Here is a 19,514-nt window from a genome sequence, read left to right as displayed (position 1 = left end):
AATATTACAGACCTATAAGTTTTGAACTGGATATGATGCAACGAGATGGTCAACAGACCTAGTTTCTCACTGGGCGGGTTGAGACCATATAGAGTATGGATTGCTCATGTAAAATGTTAAAATTAATTAAAGACAACACCATCGACTTACACAATAAAAAGATGATGGTTTTTATTGAAATAAAAAGATTTGTTATCACTCGTATAAAGAGTTAACTTTTTACAACTTTGAATAAGCAAGTAGTAATTATTTATGTGTTTAGCATAAAATTAAATATGTATATTTTAAAAATTTTATAAAATATTAAGTAAATAAAAAATATGCAATATTAATTTCAATTTAGAATTTAAAATATTAATATATTTTATGGAGATTTGAAATCTCAATTCTTATTTATAAATTTATAATAATATTTTTGAATAGTAATATTAATTTTATAAAATTTAAATGTGAAATAGTATAGTTATTGAATATATATATATATATATATATATATATATATATTATTCTTTTTTTTGGTTTATATATATATATATATGTCATTATTTTTAATATGAAATGAATTTAAAGAAACAAGTTTAGATCCATCTTGATTCCAGATCTATCAAGCACCATGAAATGAATTTAAAGAAATCAGTTTAGATCTATCTTAATTTCAGATCTATCAAGCACCGAGAGGGATCAAATTTCTTGATATGCAAACATCTTTTAGGGTGAAAAAATATTTGTTCCCTCTTGGTGCTTGGTAGATCCATAGTTAAGATGGATCTAGGTTGGTTTAATTGTCCCCTTTAAATAGGCTATATTCCACATGAAGTCCATGAGTTTTCAATACCATGAACAATTTTTATAGGGTTATTTTTATATTTATTTTATTTTGACCTAGTTAAAATATTTACATTGCATTACATTAATACTTTAATTTAATTTAATTTTTATGTTATTTGACTCAATCAATAATATTACATTACAGCATCTCTCCCATACTAGGTTGGAGGGCGCCTCTCGACAAAATAAAGACTACAAAACTAAATTGAGAATAGAAAACTAAGTTGAATTGAATATCATAGAATAGATTATGTGTGTGTGTGTGAAAAATATGAATATCAAAGTGTTATATGGTTACTATGTGAGTGGATTGAGGATATTGTCTAATGTTTTTAGTGGATAATCCACCCATCCCCATGGACCATGAAGAAAAGTCATAACACTTATCAAAATGTTCATTATTCACTTGATAAATGATAAATACAGTTTAAATAATGTAATGCCTACAATCAATTATTATATAATGATTTTTCATGAGTAAAAGAGTCAAAGCTTAACTTTGACTTAGATAAATGTTATACCAATATTGTTTCAAATAGTATATCAATATAGCTTTATCTTAGCTCTATATTTATGATCCATAAACTTCTGTGGATATTCCACTAGATAGTTTGTCACAACAGATCTGATAATATTACATTAAAAATTCTGAATTTCTACACTATTACAATTTTATTAAACCTCTAGGTAAATTTCACTGTAATTAGTGCATGCGTGTGAATGGAAATTATGTAAAAAAGTATAGAATGACAAAATGAGATCACACACTCACATAAGACACAAGATATGCTATGGGAAACCCTTTCGGGAGAAAACCCAGCTAGAAGGTGAGGCTGCTTCTCTCTCTTTCTCTGTCTGAAAAATAGGCTACAGGTACAAATAAGTAATGCCTGTGGCCCATGGGTTGCTACAATGCATAGATCCTCTCTGTGTGCTCTACCTCCTATCTCTCTTGGCTATATTTGCTGAGCTATGGAACAAAATGCTCTCGAAAGGATGGAATGCATTTTCCTCCTAGTGACCCGGTTGAAGCACAACTCAATAACCTACTAGTGGTTAAGTTTGACTACAACAACTCTTAACTAGAGTTATAATATATAACATTCTAGAGTCTTTTACATCACAAATACGTGACTAACCCCTTTTCCATGAATAATGGGGGCTAACACAACATCCTCTCGAACCACGGTGGTGAAAACAAAAAGGTCAACTTTTGACTGGCATAACTTTTACATACAAACTCTGAATGATGCACTTCTTGTGCCGTTGGAAAGATATCTGTGTGTAGAATACCATGAAATTATTATTTAAGTCATGTTTAAATATTAGTAATATTTATAGAGATTGTTGGGACACACACAGACACATATATATATGATGAACATATAGTTTAGTCACACTTTTGTTGGATGAGTTGGGCCAAATTAGTTCAAGCTCAAGAAGGATAGCTTGGATGGGCTTGTGTATGTGTGCGTATATACACATGAACTGTGTGTTGAAGGTTTGAGCAAGGGTTCTTATGTGCATTATCAGTTACCAGGTGCTAAGGGAGAAGCCCTTGAAAAACCACTGGGTCCAAGCTTTAAGCTTATCCTTAAACATATGGAAAGAGCGAGGGCTAAGCAGTAGGGATTGAACTTTATGTTGAATAAGATCATGTATTGAGGTGTCGAGACCAAACTCCAAGGGTGAGAAGTCCATACCATATATGCTTATGCCATGGGAATCAGAAGTTAGGGCCCGGAGAAGTGTAGAGACACACCAATCGTAAGTGCCATATGACCAAGCCCCATGTCCATGCGCGAATGCCGAGAGATTTGAGTCGTCGATGGGAAGGCGTTATGGTCATTGGATGGCCTCAGAGGTTCTTCCCTAAAGGTTCCTCCTCGGGGTTTTCGAGTTGAGCATGGTAGAAATTTGTCAGAATCAAAATCCCAGGGTAACTTGGGATAGTAGGGCCAATATTAAGCGTTGAAACATTATCGCGGTGGACAACCCAAATATTGTTATAACATGGAGAAGCGATTATATCATGCCTTGGAGGACCAGGTGGGGACTTGGGGCAGTACACATCATCCCAACAATATTTCTCTAACAATATCTTGCGAAGCTAGGTACCAAAGTCCCGATATTTTATCTCCAGGTGGATGTGGTGCAGTGGGCCAACACTTATGCCGTGATGGAGCACGGGGAAGGTGTCATGTCATATGTCCATGCCACCCTGTAGGGTGAATAGAGGCTAGGTCATCCAGGCAACATTGCACACATCAAAGAGAGTTTGTCGAGTTAAGGTGAAGTTGAGCACGCCACTAAGACATAAGTATCAGGCCACATTAGTGGTGGGGTCTATGGGTTCCCATGTAATCTCAAAAGTTTGTACCTCGAAAGAACTGCTAAGAGGATACCAAAGTAGTTTATGGGGATTTAAATCTCTGGGATGAGGTGGCAGAGATGGATTTGCACTGTGTAGTATGTCCATAGTACATGTGTATTAAGTAATGGGATTTTCTAAGAGGATTAACAAGTATGAGAGGGTTGAAAACTATGGTAATACTTCCATGTGGCAGAGAGAGGTTGACTGGGATTTCCATGTGGGGACTACTCGGGTGCCAGATGATAGGCTGGTGAGGTGGCACTAACTAAAGGGATAACCTTTGGACAATCATATCTTTGAATCCAGGAGTTAGATTTGAGAAAAAATTTATATCATTGAATTTGTCTCGACAAGATGGACACAATGGTATTGTTTGTCCAATTCTAGTTTTGGAATGGTAAAAGAAAGCAGAAAATTAGGCCCCATTTACATAACTTGACCTTGGAGATTGGGTCAAAATAGTAACTACCTCCTTCTAACCTTAGGTAGGGTTGGTGATAGTAGGGTTATGTTACATTGATGGCTTGCAATTTTAGTACAGGGGAAGTTCTTCACCTCATAGGGATGTAGTTTAAACAATATTACAAGTAATCAATGTTGGACATGAGTTCACAATGATAAAAGAGTGATACTACTAGTTGTGGATTTTATAGTCACTTTTACATCTGTTGGGGCATGGGAGACCTACATCAATTTCTCCTTGGCTCAATTGATATTCTCAAATAATACTACGTCTGGGTATCTTTTGGGTTTCACCATCTATGCAATTTCAAGTGGCTCTTTGGATTCCTTTAAAGTCAAACCAAAGAATTTAATTATCTACTAGTAAATTTCGTCGTCCATCTATCATATGGGGTATCTTTGGGATTAATATTTTTGTATGAATTTAAGTGGGTTTTTGGACTTCTCTATTGTTAAGCTATAACCTTTAGTTAGTCCCCTCTTGCTGTGAGGGAAGTGGTTTAGGGTACAATGGTGAAGCCAATCATATAGGACCTTTAGAAAACTAGGGATGATATTTTACACTTACCACTTTGATTCAATCACCTGGTCTCTTCGTTAACATCCACAATGGAGATATTTGTCGGCCTACGAGTGTATATTTTGAAGGATCAAGGATAAGTTGGAAAGAGTTTTGTGTCAAGTGGATACCCTGCATTGGGATTTGGCTTAGGGGCAACATGACTTAGTTTCATCAAGACATTTAGTGAGTGGCACAAAACATGAAACAACCCTTGGTTAAAAGTTCATGTAATAAAAGTTAATAAAGGAAAAATAAGACCACAGTTAGGGGACACTTATTCCAACCTAAATGTTGGGCAAAGATATCCTAGTGGACATCACTGGATATGTTTATGGCTAAGGGAAATTGGCAAAGGAAATGGCTAAGGCTTTAGAAAGGCAAAAATGTATTTCTGGCACATTTATTTATGAAAATAAAGGAAAATAGGAGAAAATAAAAGTGAAAGGTCACAGGTTGCATGTGAGGAGGAAATTGAAGGAAAATAATGGAAAATAAAGAAAATAGAGGCCTCATTTATAAAAAGGCTTATGAGGATCAATTTGTAGCCTTTTGTTAGTTCATATTTGGATCTCTCTCATTATTCTCTCTTTCACACACTCTTGGACACGTAGAGTTTTCTTGGAGCATTTTAGCTTTGGAGCAAGGAAGGGAAAAATAAGCAAAGGAAGGACAAGGAAAGGAAAGGAAAGGAAAGATCAAGCAAGGAAGAGCAAGATCAAGCAACTTCAACATGAATACTTGCAGGTAACATATTGCATGTGTGATTTCCTAGCTGGTTTTGACATGCAAGACTTTGCATGTTGGTATATGGTTCTCTAGCTGTTGGTGACATGGTTTTTCCAGGTTATGAAAGTGGTTTTCAGCCTAGCCTTTCCTTTTCCCAAATAGCCATGGTGTGATGGGATCGTTTTCTCGGTTTTGAGTTTTGGAATTACCATATGGTTTCAAAATCCACGATGGAGGTGGTCTTAGGAAAATTCCCAAAGGTCTAGGAATCACTTGTCCAGTTTTGGCAGGATACATGGTAAAGCCTTATGGTGGAGTCTCGGTTTAGTGCCTAGTGATTGTTGAATTTCCACGACCTTGGGTCTAGGTTAGAGTCTTAAAATCACTGATACCAAACCAAGAATCTCAACCATAAACTACTTTGCACAGTGGAAAATATAAAGCAATAAATCATACATGCACAAATATACATGTTTTTTTAACAAAAGTGTACAATAATGTATAATCAACAATCTTTGTTATATTAAACCAAATCTTAATAATACAACAGTTTATGGTATACAAGATATAATGACAAACTTTGTTGCAACTTCAATGTCGTATCTTGTCCTGTCGGCCCTTTACTTTGGTACTGCTCACTAGTCATGCCTTAGTACATCAAGGCCACTACACATCGAGACTCCTGAAGGGATGCCACCTAATAATATTGCATGTCACTTCTGCTGCAAATACATGGGCTCATCAAATTGCTCTCTGGGTAGGCCTAATTACTCAGCTCCAATCTGTCTTCTAGTAGCCCCTTTTGTCCATCAAAGAGCTACTCATTAGGTTGCAATACTTCACCCAATAATGCACCAACAACGTCCTTCTTGTCTGCTACTCTAGGGCTACTTTGGGTAGCCAACACATTGCCCTCCAGTCAGATCAATGGCACCCAATCACATCATTGAAGGATCAGCTCCTAGTTGGAGTTTCTTCACATCCAAGACAACTCCAACACTTAGCTCCCACTGGCTGCTAGAACGATCCAAAATGGTCAACACATTTGACTCAACATCCTCATACTTATACTTGAGTACTGGTACACTATTGTAGTCCTTCAATACTGGTTAGGGCATCAAAATATACCCTAATATCCATCTCTAAACGCTACAACAATCCTTAATAAGAGTGCAGATTCCCTCCCTTGTAATGATGTTATCCTATGTTGCCTGTACCAAGGATATGTTGTAGGAGTATGGCCTTACAACCCTCCACAGCTATCCCAAATATTCCTGCATATGACTGTAATTTACCACAAAGATTTACAACCTACAAAATCATAAGGTAATCCACCCTAAACTGCACTAGAACAACCCAAAATTTATGCTGATCTTTGGCCTTGTTCGCTGCTCAAATTTGGACCCAAAACATTGAAGAATAACACCTTAAATCATGCCCAGAATTGCCTTTAGGCCTATGGCCTACCTCTTGTAGTAGATCGACCTTATCACAAGTGTATTCTTGCCCAAACAAACCCTTAACTCCTACATCCTCCTTCTCATGAGGTCGACCAAATTTCAAAGAGATCTCTATGAGATGTTGCACACTTGGATGCCTAAATGAATGTCTTCACCCTCTTTTTATAGCCTAAAGACGAGCCCCAATGAATTAGTGAATAGACCCATCTATTGGAGTAATTTATATCAAGCCTACATGACTTGAAATCCAATAATTAATTTTCAACTTCAAAAATTCATTTCTCCACTTCTACAACTCAAAATTCGACGATTCTCCGAGCATTAGATTTGTCTTTCTGCCCTCTATCGTCTTGACATGCCATCACATTTATAAATTTGCCTCAGGAATTGACCCAAACATGATTGGGTGAAAAAACCCATACTTGGGTTCCAAGCCCAAAAGTGACCCTTGTGGCCATAGAAAATTTTAGGGGCGAATTTCAGCCCATGGACGAAATTTAATGTGTTCTATATTTTGGTAGGAAAAATTTTGTATATTGCACCCGCTTTCTATAGTTCACCCCAAAATTATTTAAAAAATAAGTAATTATTATATTTTAGTCGTGAAAAATAAAACATGTAAACATTCAGAGCCCCGAATTCACCTTGCTTTTGGGTGGGGTTTGCTTCAATCACCCCTGATTTTCACGAATGCAGGCAGGGTTTGCTTCAATCACCCTCGATTTCTAGGAATGCAGGTGGGTGGTTTCCTCCCAATTGCCCCAAATTTCTAGGAAATCGAAGGTAGGGTTGAATTCTCCGGTTTGGTTTGGAAATCAAAGGTAGGGTTGAATTCACAGGTTTGGTTTGATTCCCCTGTATTAGAAACAACTCTGTGATTCTGTGATTGATTGAGTCTTCATAGCGGGGGGAGTGACAGAGTCAGAAGATGGCCTCTTGCCCCTAAAATTATCTTTTACAGTATTGCTCAATCTCCCATCGTACTCTTGTATAAGAGAGGAGCTTGATCATGTGACCAGATTCAAATCTACTATTAATTTCAATGGAGAAGTAGTTGAGAGCCCAAACTACTGCAACACATTGAGACATGTTGAACATGTCGTTGTAGAGGTGGCACTTAATACTCTTTCCCAGAGAGGCCCTTCTCGAGTTCTTGCTGCAAGAATATACGTATGGATTTTGTTTTGGTGGTGTTTTGAAACTTATTTGCTGGATGATCTATTATATTTGATGGTCATTGCATGTGGTTTAAATAGGATGAGATGGGGAATACAAAATTGTTGTAAGAGATAGCTCAGATAGCAGGAGCAACATTGCTTGTGTATATTGTTGTGCGGTTTGGTCTAGGCAATTTTCCCTATTTTACTTGCACTGTGGAGTTAGATGAGTTAAGATATATGTGTGTGTCTGATGATCCTTTTTCTAACCAGTCATCAAGGCGAATAGGTCTCCCCGTCGGTTTGAAATATTTTGTTTCATTGGGATGATTAGAAAGGGCTTAATTGCTAGTTAAGTGTCTCCAAGATAATTCAATGGGGCAATAAAATGGAGATTCTTTCTTCACCAACGTTCCATAACACCACTTACTAAATGAATCTTCTGGGTGCCACGTATTACCTATCAGAATTACACTCTACATCTCTATTATGAGCTTCTAGGTGCAATGACGATATCCACCAATCGATATGGAAAACTGCTTACTACCCTATTTTGTGTCAATACCTAACTACCAGGCAATACCATAGCAGGTATTTTTATCGAAAACTTTGGGAGCGGATGAGATGTGGCTGATAAAGTGATGTTACCAACTTCCTTCTCCCGATCACAGATTTATATTCTTAAATGAGATTAATAAACCCAAATTACTGTATGCCAAGTTGCTCAGTGCTCTTAACCGAGTCTTGGCTGGGTATTCAGGTGCATCATAGGAACAAAACCAAAAGTAATAGTTGAAGAATACTGCCATGATTACATGGTCAAGTTTAAAACAATGTAAGTGCTTATTAAAATTTTACTATTTTACATATAGTTTAAGGTGTATTTTTCTTATAATAGGTATTATAGTTCTAGGCTTGATCCAGGTGGATATTGGTGGCCACCCACCTATTCCACTTGGACCCTCACCATTGTTTCTTTCGGTTTTCAGTTTCATTATTTGTAGCACAATTTACTATTTTTTGCAGTTTTTTGGGTCCTGAACTTCTGGAGCCATTTTGAGGCCCTAAATGATGCTTTTTGGGAAAACTAGAACCAACATGGGTTTTTGTCCAATATTAATCATTCAAAGGTTGTAGTCCTCGAATAGATCTTTCTAATGAGGTATTGTGTGTGTTAAGCGGAGATGGTATGCCAAAGTTACGACCTCGGGAATTTGATGTACCAATTTACCCAAACATGGCCCATAGTTTGGCGCTTCATTTCCTAAGGTCAGGTTTTTGGATGTTTAGGGTTTTCCATTATTTCTCAATAATAAATAGGCCTTTGAGCCTCATTGTAACACAGTTCGGAGGCATGTAGCTGCCACATCTCTTCTCAGAGATAAGATACAATCGCCTGAGCTAGTCTTATTTCCATTCTATTTGTAGGCATATTTCAGTATTTGATATTAATGGAATGAAGTGTTATTTCTACTTCATCTTTGTATTTATGGTTATATCTGTAATTTGTTGCGTTCCTGTTTAAATTCGGATCAGTGGTATCAGAGCGGTCTGCTCTTTCTTTGTTTTTCTTTGCATGTCCCCAACGAGGTCGGGATATAAGGAGTTAGGGCTTGATTTGGTTGAACCTTTGCAAGATTAGCCTCACAAACCTCGACGACCGCCCATGGGGGGAAGAATATAAAGACGAGGGGGCAAGAAATGCTAGCAAAATATTGCTCGAGGAGGCCCTCGTGAAACAAAGGAACGCGAAGATGGATAACTTTGCCTAGATCCTTCAACGGTTTCCCACTGGTGGTGCATCCACATCTAGCAGCCACTCTGGAGGCTCCACTCCTTTTAAGGTACAAGTAAAATTTGACATTCCCATATTTGAGGGCCAAATAGATGTAGACATCATAGATAAATGGTTAAATTTGCTAGAAGGATATTTTTTTGTTCATGATTTTTCCAGCTGAGAAAATATTACTTTTTCTCTTCTCAAAGCCACCCCTCACGTCAAGGACTGGTGGGAAACCTACTGTGAGAAGAAAGATGAAAGTACGACCTCATTGTTTTCAACCACACCTACTTGGAACTCGTTCTGGGATTCCATCAAGCAACAATACTACCTTGTCAAGAGCTAGGAGGATAAATACATAAAGTGGACAACGTTGTGACAGGGAAGGGACCAAGATGTGCCAGAGCTTACTAATGTTTTTCATACCCTTCACACGAAGTTGGGTATCAAGGATTCTTAGAAACATTTGGTACTAAAGTATTGTGGTTGCCTACACAGGTACATCCAGGACGAGATGGAGTTCTTGGACATCTCCTCGCTCGGCACGACATAATGATACTTCGTCAAGATCGAGTAGAAGTTTAAACAAAAGAAGCGAGACTTTGGATCTGTGAATCTGAACCAAGGGAAAGGTGCCCCCAAACCACAAAACAAAGGACAAATCCAAAGCGGGGTAGCCCAAGACAACCCACCAAAGACACAATTAAAGAACAACAGCACGAAGCCGAAGAAGGACACGGGAAAGTGGTGTGAGTTCCATAAGAGCTCCACTCACAACACAAGTGAGTGTTGGGCTAGGCAGTCACTGGTGGCCGAGCTGAAGGCTTCAGAATCAGATGCATGTTCCAACTCTGATTCAGAACCCGACAAGGGGAATGACAAAGGGAAACAGATTATTGATGCAGAGCCCAACGCCACTGTTGCCACCAAGAAGATCCAAAAGGAGGAACCCAAATATACAGAGGAGGAGGAGCACCTCTTCCACTCCCAGATGTGGGTGAAGGGTTCCCCGATACAGTTCATTGTTGACAGCAGGAGCCAAAAGAACCTCATTTTGGTAGATGTCGTGAAGCGGCTGGGCTTACCGAAGATAACACACCCTCAACTGTACACCATCGGGTGCTTCACTAAGGACGAGATCTTCGTGTGAGCTAGCAGTGTCGCCTTCCATACAACATCAAGCCCTTCAAGGATGAGGTATTATGTGACGTTGCTTCCCTTGATGTTTGTGATGTACTATTAAGCCAACCATACTTGTGGAAGCGACATTTTGTGTATGAGCCAAGGCCTAGTGTTGTTATTGTTACTTTTGGAAATAAGTTGTACAGGATAGTAGAGGTAGCATCGCCTACCACAATCTCTTTGGTTACTGCAAAACAATGCAGTAAGCTCATTTTCAAAACCAGGAAATTTGTTTTCCTAATGATACACCCTCAGGGAAAGAAGAAGATGGTGGCCATGACCTCGAGATAAGGCCCCTCCGCATGAAAAAAACAGATGGACAAGGTCGTGGAGGAGTACGAGGACATATTCACCTCACCCGCAGGGGTGCCTCTACACGGTCAGGTCAAGCACTCCATTGATTTGACCCCAGGTGCGTCGTTTCCTAATGGACCAATATATCGGTGCCCTGTTCTGGAGAATGACAAAATGAAGAGGCAGATTTAGGAGTTGCTGCAGAAATGTCACATCCGACTGAGTTTATCGCCCTATGGGAGCCCGATCGTGTTGGTATAGAAGAGGGATGGGACTCGGAGATTCTGTATTTACTATCGGGCACTGAATAAGATCACTGTCCGAAATAGGTACTCGATCCCACAGATTGATGACCTTCTGGACCAATTCAAAGGGGAAAAATATTTCAGCAAGATTGACTTGAAGTTTAGATATCACTAGGTATTAATCGAACTATTTGATGTGTGGAAGAATTCCTTCAAAACCAAGGAGGGCCTTTTTGAATGGTTGCTTATGCCTTTCGGGTTGATGAATGCTCCTGCAACCTTCATGAGGCTAATGGATGAGATCTTGTGGCCATTCACTAACTCATTTGTAGTGGTATACTTGGATGACATCCTGATCTTTAGCCAGAGTTGGGAAGAGCACCTCCACCACATCCGACATGTTCTCCAAACACTGCAGCAACACAAGTTGTGTGCCAAATTGGAGAAATGAACTTTTGGCATGACCTAGGTTCAATATATGGGATACATTATTGATGAACGGGGGTTGCATGTGGATCTAGTGAAGATCCAAGTCATTCGGGATTGGCCAGCCCCAACCACTTTCACAGAGCTCTGCAACTTTCTGGGTCTTGCCAATTTCTACTGCAGGTTCGTGTTGGGGTTCTCTCATATCACTTGGCCCTTGAGTCAAGTCACCAAGGGAGGAGTGAAAGAAAAATTCTTTTGTTCTTAATCTCAAGAGAGGGCATTCACAGAGTTTAAGCATCACCTCTACTCTGCACCAGTGCTCACATTACCAGACTTGCAACAGCCATTTGAGATCAAGACAAATGCCTCTGACTACGCTATTGGGGCAGTCCTTACTCAACAGGGGCATCAAGTGGCATATCATAGTGAGACACTTTCAGACATAGTCTGGAAGTTTATTAGTTTTGTGGGATGGTAGTGGCATGATAATTTTATTAGTTTTGTGGGATGGTAGTGGCACACCAACTTGGTTTTGCTCACAGACATTAGCAAAGGGAGAATGTGATGATGAGAAGGATCACTATTGCCAGAGAATTTGCACATCATAGGTCCAAGGAGATACAATTGACCCAACAACTGAAACAACAACTCTCAACATCCAAGAGAAAGATTCTCATCTCACCAAGATAGAAAGAGAGCAGAAGCCATTATGTTGAACACCAACATTATGAACCCTAGGTTGGAGGAACATCATAATGAATTTCTTATTATTTTCCTGCACAAGGTTGTTCCAGCTTCAATTCTAGTCACAATCATCATTGTCAGCAATAGTTTCATCATCCTACCCTGCCATCATCTAGTTCTAGGATTTCCCCCCCTAATTATGTCTATTTTTCTGCAGAGGAATATATCGGTCTCTCTTTATGATTCACCTTCATCCTCCTCTCTCTCAATGGACACTATTGCAGCTAATAGATTTCTTGTTGGTGATTGTGTTGGGATTTATCTGCAAGAGCCATTTCCATTGCCATTAGTAATGTCTAGGGAAGTTATTGTAGAAAACAGAGCTGGTGAAAATGATAAAACTCTACACAGAATAACATCTCAGCAAGTGCCCTCAACATTTAAAGAACTTGAGAGAGATTTAGAGGAATGGATCAAAGGTGATATCCCAAGGGATAACGATATTCCTACATTAGGAATTTCTAATGTATCAGAGTGAGTTACGACACTTGCTTCTAAAGATTTGTTGCCCTCATCTAATTCAATGCAATCTTGGGGTTTGAATAGGCAACAATAGTAGTAGAGGCAAAAATAATGGATGCCACAACTATTCCTCAACCTGGGTCATCCTTTTTAGCACCTGGATACTGTGGGTCTACTTCATGAATGGTTGGACCTGTGACAATAAGGACATCAATACTAGTTTTCTTAGCCCCTTCTTGTCGAAGGCCTCATTCAAATTTCTTAAGAAATGACACCAATTTGGTGCCTTCTCCAATCCAAACTGCACAGGTAGTTCAAATTCAATCTGTTATCCCAGTTTTCTCTAGTCCACATGTTCTAAGGAATTTACCACAAAACAAAAACCCAAGTTCCTTAGATAATTAAGACTAGAACTTCAATTGCTCAATCAGCTTATGCTTTGAAATTTGTCTAAAATAATTTGATCTATTGGTATTCTTCACATTTAGCTCTGAAATTTTCCTCTCTTCCAGGCTGCTATTGATATGAGAGGCCATTATCTATTACAATTCTGACTCTGCTTTTCCCTTCCTGTGTTTTATGAGGCTACAGAGTTTAATGTTTATACCATATGCATTTTTGAGGGTGTTCAAAGCTCTCAACCTATATGACTAGATTCTATTATCCACATAAATATTGTTGTAGCAGATCTTTGCTACCTATTTATTTAGTGCCATGAGTGCTAACAGATTTCCATAAAGTAGTTGTGTAAATTGGAAGTCATTCCTAGTTATGGTATCAACGGTCTCTGGATATCATCATTTTTTTGGTATATCGTGAACAAGTGGTAGTATGATTTTGATGCTAGGTGCAATTGAAACAAGGTCAAAGAGACATCACTTGTAAAGGCATATCCTATGGATTTTTGTTTTAATCTCCAGTTTTTGATGTAGGGTATCAACAAAAGATCTATTGTACTTATTTCTATATTCAAACTTAACCACTTTTTATGTATTATATGTGAATTGGATATGTCTCATACTCTCTAAAACTTGGATCAACATTTCAAAATATTCCCATGTTCTTATATATTGCAATTTTCATATTTTTCTTTGCATCGTGTAATTGACCACTTTTCTACTCTCTTGGTTTGGCCTTTCTTCTGTATTTATTGATGTATGGATTGAACTTTATCATCTGCATTAGAGTTTTGGAAATATTGGGTGCTTGTGGAGAACAATTTGTTTATGTTAGTCTATCATGGATCTCTGGTATGGTGGATGTTTTTGGATAAATGAATGTATATATTATGATATATTGCACCGGAATATAGGGGATGTTATATTTGTGCTATGGATGTGGCAAGGTTTTGTCTTAATGTATTGGATAGAAAGCAGGGTCTAAAGGAGTTTTTTGAGTGTAGGCAAAACGACCATCTGATTAGTCAGATGACAGATTTCACAAAAGAACCAAGAGATAAATGCATTAAAACCAAACAAAACCTAACATATTTTCACTCGAATATTTATAATGTGTTTATTGATAAAAAAAAATTAGAACCTTGGAACATGCCAAATTTTTTCTTGCATATAATCCAAGTACTCAAAATATTTAAATGGTTGCCCCATGCTTAAGTTGACCAGGCCATTTCCATCACAAAACATTCCCCTCTCCATGCAGTTGACCTAAGATTTGAATAAAATTATTTTACTATGGTTCTAGTGATAGATACTCAATATTATTATTAGTCCCTACGATCATATCCATGTTGGAGAGATTGGCCATTGTCTTTCACTGCATATTCATGCAGTTGGACTAATTGCTTGGTTAGCTTTTCCTCGGAAATAAAATCCTTCTTTGATGTGTTGATATTTCTAATGTCCACCTACCTAATAAACCTAGTAGATATTCTCATAATTATTCTTGTGACCAAAATCATTTAGAAGGTAAAAATAACAGGTAGTGAACTTAGAATTAGCAATGTGGAAATACCCATCTCTTAGACCCTATGGTCAAAGGTGATGCATCTCATGAAGGAGTAGGGAAATACATCTATCGCCTTGTATTTTAAACAAATCTTTGAGCCATAAAATATTCGATATCAATGTTCAAGTATGGGAGCAAAGAGGAAGACATAACATGCAAGTTGTTTATGATACTTTGGCTAGCAAGCTGTATAAAGAATTGGATATTTGTAAGGATATATGTTTTGGCTTGAGTGGGAGTCTACCATGTAACAAATCTTGTGCAGCATGGTCATAACATGGAAAATCATGGAAGTGAAAATGGGTAAAAAATGTGAGATAGTTTTCCTTGCATTAATATACTTTGAGAGAATAGTAACGAGTACTATCTCAAGTAGTTCCATCTTGTTTCACTTAGGCACAGGTTCCAAGCTTCACAATTGTAAAAGGGAGAAGGTGTGACCAAGGTATGGAAGAGGAAGATTTAAGCCCAAATATCTTGGAATTTGACTTGGAAACATTTTTTCTATAGTGTTTATGATCCTTTATATCCTCTACTCAACCTTGATTTTGTTGTTGGGATTACACTAAAGGATTGGCTAGAGGATACTACTCCAATGTAAGTGTAGGATGTCACCATTTCTACCTCCTCTTCTTTATAAGTGGGAGTAGTATTAGATGCCTCCTTCTCAGACATGTTGAAAGCCTAAATATTTGATTTTGCAAGGTTGACTTGAAAGCCATAACTATCACAGAATGAGCTGAAAGTGTCTAGACTGTTAGGATATTCCGACACATAGGAAATAGTTAAGTTCAACTTGGTCTAGTATAGAGTTAGGTATAGAGTTAGGTAAAGTGTGTTTCTTTACCGTTGTACATTTTGTAACTTACAATCCGACGGTCACGATATGTAGTGATCCGACGGTTCACTCTCTCCTCGGTATTACCGACACTTGATCCGTGGCTTGACACCCGATTGGTCCATGAGTTCTATTTAAAGTGCATGGAGGGTCATTGTTCGGGTAATCCGTGCATGAGAGAAGCTTGTGTAAATTTTCATTCTTTGATTAATAAATTGCCTGTAGTAGCCACGTTGGCGCAGGCCGTGGACTGTTTCCCTCTTTGAGGGTTTTAACCACGTCAAAAATACTGGTGTATTGATCTGTGATCTGGTTGTGAGCGGTGTCCTTTTGGTGTTCTTTCTGAGGAACTTACCCTGTAAATTCCTACATGGTATCAGAGCTATTTGAGGGCCGCGTCCGTTGGTGATCCAAATCTGAAGCCGGTAGAACTGCATCCGACTGCCGTTTCCTAGATCTGCTGTTTCTGACTGCTTTCGGGCCGAGAGGACTGCTCTGTTGTGTTCGGAGCATCTGTTCTAGTGAGGAACCCCTTTCGTTTCACGCGAAAAGGTTTCCAGTAGCCCTAGCTACGTCATTTTTAAGATCTGGAGGTATACAGTCTTTATTTGCAGTTTACTGTTATTTTCTCTCTACTTATTTCGGTTTCGGTTTATTTAGCTTTTTTTTTAACCGGATCTATACCTTTCATTTCTGCGTATGCTCTTTGCCATGCGACTCTATGCGATCTGGGCAAATCAGAAACAGAAAGGAAGGATTTTTCTCATGCGTATGCTCTTTTCCCTGCACCTTAGTGTGATCTCGGAAAATCAGAAACATTGAGAAAAATATTTAGTTTTTCGGCTAAAGCTAACTTTGAGCCGCAAGGTTCATTTTTGAAAATATCTAGTTTTTTGGCTAAAGCTAACTTCGAGCCATAAGGTTCGTTTTCTTTGCATGTCCATGTTGGGTTTTGTGTTTTGTGTTTTGTAGGGAAAAAGAGCTTTCTCAAGGCAAGCACGCAAACCAAGGCCCCCCCCCCCTCTCTCTCTCTCAAATTTTTTGTATAGATCAATTGGTTCAAAACTATTTTAAGAGAGTAGAGGTCTTGGGTTCAAGTCTCCATTTTGTGGGGGCGGATTATTTCATTCTCGCACATTCGCGCACTTTGCCGGCAACTTCAACAAATTTTTTTCAAAAAGCCATAACTTCTTCATCCGGAAGCCTTTTTCAGAGCCGTTTTTTTTAAAACAGCCTAATTTTTCGAGATCTATCCATTGGAACACTTACTTTCAGCATCTTCAGCTTCAGTTTTTTTAAAAAATGGAAAGTCCATGCCAAGTCATTTTTGATAGCACTAACTACTTCCAATGGATATCCTACATGGAAGATTTACTTAGAAGTAAAGGTCTCTACAGAATAGCCACAGACCAAGAGAAGAAACCAAAAGATGAAGACAAGGCTGCAAAATGGGAAAATAGACAAGATCAAGCACGTGGTTTGATAGGGATGTCTATTTCTCCTGATCTTAGATTCCATATTGCAGAACTTGAAACTCCTCATGAAGCATTGGAACAAATCACTAAAGTTTTTGGGATTAAAAATGAAATTAGAGCCCATCAACTTGAAAATGAGTTGCTTACATTGGATCCTAATAATTTTTCTTGCATTGAAGATTTCTTGTCCAAATTCAAGACCCTTAGATATCTCTTGGAAGGTGTTAAGGTTAAGAAAGAAGATAGTAACCTTATTTATTCCATCCTTACTAAGTTGGGACCAGCCTACTCTGTATTTGTTTCCACCTTCCATTCTACAAGGGAAGCTTTCATTTGTCAAGGAAAAGACTACAAGGCCCCTTCGTTTGACTCTTTTTGTGATTCTTTAATAAGAGAACAAGAAAAACTCTTACACCTTGGTCTTCTTAATCTTGGAAACTCTTCCAAGAAAGCGTTAGCTGCCCAGCAGCAACCAAATTCAAAGAATCCTAAGAAGTCATATCCTAAAAAGAATGGTCCTAAACCAAACAAGGGTCCTAAGCAAACTCAGCCTCAAAATGAAAGATCATTTCAGCAAAATGATAAGACCAATAAAAACAAATGGAAGAAGACTGATAGACATTGTAACTTTTGTAATCGAGATGGTCACTTAGAATCTAAATGCTTTAAGAAGATGGAAGCCTTGGAAGCCGCAATGAAGAAACATAACATCCATGTGGAGCATTCTTCAACTTCAACTTCAACTTCATCTTCAGGAATGGCACTTTCTGTATGTCGCTGTCAATCATCTCAGTCTGGTTATGCATTAAATGTATCTTCTTCTTCTCATTCTCATGAGTGGCTCATTGATTCTGGAGCCTCTTATCACATGGCCAAAAACCAAGCCATGTTTTCTTCTTTAAATGATTGTAACACCAAAAATATATATGTTGGTGATGATAGATCTCTTAATGTTGTAGGGACTGGAATTGTTCATCTAGACAATGGTCAGTTTAATGATGTATTATGTGTTCCAACCTTATCCTGCAACCTTCTATCTGTATATCAGATAACTCATTCAGGTGAAGGTAAAATTGTTGAATTTTCACCTCATGATGTTGTAATCAAGGATCTGAGAGATCCTAAACAGATTCTAGCTACTGGTATTGCTGATGATTCCACAAGGTTGTATAAGTTTCACAACTTTGGGTCATCAAATCTTCCCTCAGTATTTGTTGCTCATAATAATGAAGTGAGCAAACTTTGGCATGAGTGATTTGGTCACTTAAACTATCGCTCCCTTCAGCATCTATGTAACGAAAATATGGTGACAGGTCTTCCTATGGTATCTTGCAGAGATGGTGTTTGTTCCGGATGTGTACTCGGAAAACATCATCGGGACAGTTTTGAAAAACGTGCCTCTTGGCACGCCTCAGCCCCTTTACAGCTTGTGCACAGTGATTTATGTGGTCCACTTCCTGTTGCTTCATTCTCTGGCTGCAAGTATTTCTTAACTTTCATTGATGATTTCTCCAGACGCACTTGGGTATACTTCTTAAAACTCAAGAGCGAAGTATTTAACACATTTTTGGCCTTCAAAGCCTTTGTTGAAAAACAATCTGGACATCAAATTCTTAAGCTAAGAACTGATAATGGTGGAGAATATGTTAAAAACACATTCATCAACTTTTGCACCGAAAATGGAATTCAAATGCAACACACTGTTCCATACACTCCACAACAAAATGGTGTAGCTGAAAGGAAAAATCGCACCTTAAAGGAAATGGCTAATTGTATGCTGCAATCTAAAGGACTCAGTCTTAGTTTTTGGGCCGAAGCAATTAATTGTGCAAATTATATAATCAATCGCACTCCTACTAAGGTTCTAAAGAATATCACTCCAGAAGAAGCTTGGAGTTCCATTAAACCAGATGTAAGTCACTTTCGTGTTTTTGGAAGTGAAGCATGGGCCCATATTCCAGATGAAAAGCATAAAGCTTTAGAACCTAAGAGTGAAAAATGTACTTTTGTTGGATATTCTGAAGATGTAAAAGGTTATAGACTTATTCCATTTAAGTCCAAAAATGTTATCATTAGAAGAGATGTAAAATTTGATGAAAATAAATCGGCCTGCGAGCCTAGTCCGGCGGATGTGCCACCTCTTCCTATCTCTTCTACTTTTGAAAACATTTCTTCTTCAGATGATGAAAGTGAGGATGACAATCCTCCCCCACCTTCTCAGGATCCTCAACTTCCAAGATGGGTCCGTGCTACTCGGGATGCACCAGGTGATCTTGCCGGTGATCCTACAGATCAACGACGTACACGTTCTCAGTTTGAAAGAGCCTCTTCTTTACTGGTTCAAGCTCCAGTAAATCATGATCCTGACACTTTTGCAGAAGCTTCAAGCCATCCACATTGGGAAGCAGCTATGAATGAAGAATATCATTCATTGTTGGCAAATGATACATGGGATCTTGTTCCTCTACCAAAGGGACGCAAACTTGTTAGATGTAAATGGGTTTACAGAACCAAGTATGGACCAGATGGGA

General features: G+C 38.3%; 1 pseudogene; it reads left to right on the top strand.

The window, feature by feature from the left end:
* Positions 1–19,514, top strand: part of LOC149259697 (uncharacterized) — a 68,955-nt pseudogene that overhangs the window by 35,943 nt on the left and 13,498 nt on the right.

This window comes from Pinus tabuliformis, chromosome 6, assembly GCF_031772625.1.
Source record: "Pinus tabuliformis cultivar Carrire ecotype Pingquan chromosome 6, CPIR1, whole genome shotgun sequence".
NCBI lineage: Eukaryota > Viridiplantae > Streptophyta > Pinopsida > Pinales > Pinaceae > Pinus > Pinus tabuliformis.
Note: the sequence above shows the minus strand (reverse complement) of the source record. Positions and strands in the feature narration are given on the sequence as shown.